Below are 1,210 nucleotides of genomic sequence, written 5' to 3'. Positions count from 1 at the left end.
CAGTTTGAATGACTGCACCCCTGGGTGCCCATCACCTCTTCGTGGCCAGCAAGGGCACGGGGGGGGGTCAGGGGCAACCTTGGGGTCCACCAGGACCCCCCCAGTTCCTTCCCAGCCTGGTGGCCCCCAATGCAACCCCAGGACCTGGGGTCATCCCTGTGTACCCTGGCTGAGCTTTTTGGGGCCCCTTTTGGGACTCCCCCAGCCTGGTGGCCCCCAACTCAACCCTGGGACCTGGGGTCACCTCCATGTCCCCTGGCTGAGCTTTGGGGGGTCCCTCTTGGGCCTCCCCCAGCCTTGGTGGCCCCTGGTTGAGCTTCTGGGGTCCCTCTTGGGCATCCCCCAACCTGGTGGCCCCCAACTCAACCCTGGGACTTGGGGGTACCTCTGTGTCCTCTGGCTGAGCTTCTGGGGTCCCTCTTGGGCCTCCCCCAGCCCGGTAGCCCCCAATGCAACCATGGGACCTGGGGCCACCTCAGTGTCCCCTGGTTGAGCTTCATGGGGGCCCTCTCGGGCCTTTCCCAACCTGGTGGCCCCCAACACAACACTGGGGTCACCTCCGTGTCCCCTGTCTGAGCTTTGGGGGGGGTCTCTCTTGGGTCTTCCCCAGCCCGGTGGCCCCCAACGCAACACTGGGACCTGGGGGTCACCTCTGTGTTCCCTGGTTGAGCCTTGTGCGGTCCCTCTCAGGTGTCCCCCAGCCCAGTGTCCCCCTAGTTGAGCTTCGGGGGGTCCTTCTCAGGCCTCCCCCAGCCCAGTGGCCCCCAACTCAACCCTGGGACCTGGGGTCACCTCCATGTCCCCTGGCTGAGCTTTTTGGGGTCCCTCTTGGGTGTCCCCCAGCCCGGTGGCCCCTGGTTGAGCTTCATGGGGTCCCTCTTGGGCGGTCACCTCCATGTCCCCTGGCTGAGCTTTTTGGGGTCCCTCTTGGGTGTCCCCCAGCCCGGTGGCCCCTGGTTGAGCTTCATGGGGTCCCTCTTGGGTCTCCCCCAGCCTGGTGGCCCCCAACTCAACCCCAGGACCTGGGGTCACCTCCGTGTCCCCTGATTGAGCTTCATGGGGTCCCTCTCGTGCCTCCCCCAGCCCAGTGAGGCCCCTCGGGGTCAGGATTGGGAGACCCCTTCCCGTTACCGACCCGGGTGGGCCCCGGGGTGGGGGCTTCTCCCCAAATTTGGGGTGGGATTGAGGAAATGCAGCCTTAATGATGGGG

Source organism: Egretta garzetta, unplaced genomic scaffold (genome assembly GCF_000687185.1).
Source record: "Egretta garzetta isolate BGI_Z169 unplaced genomic scaffold, ASM68718v1 scaffold974, whole genome shotgun sequence".
NCBI lineage: Eukaryota > Metazoa > Chordata > Aves > Pelecaniformes > Ardeidae > Egretta > Egretta garzetta.
The sequence above is the reverse complement of the archived record's forward strand: the minus strand, read 5'-3'. Positions refer to the sequence as shown.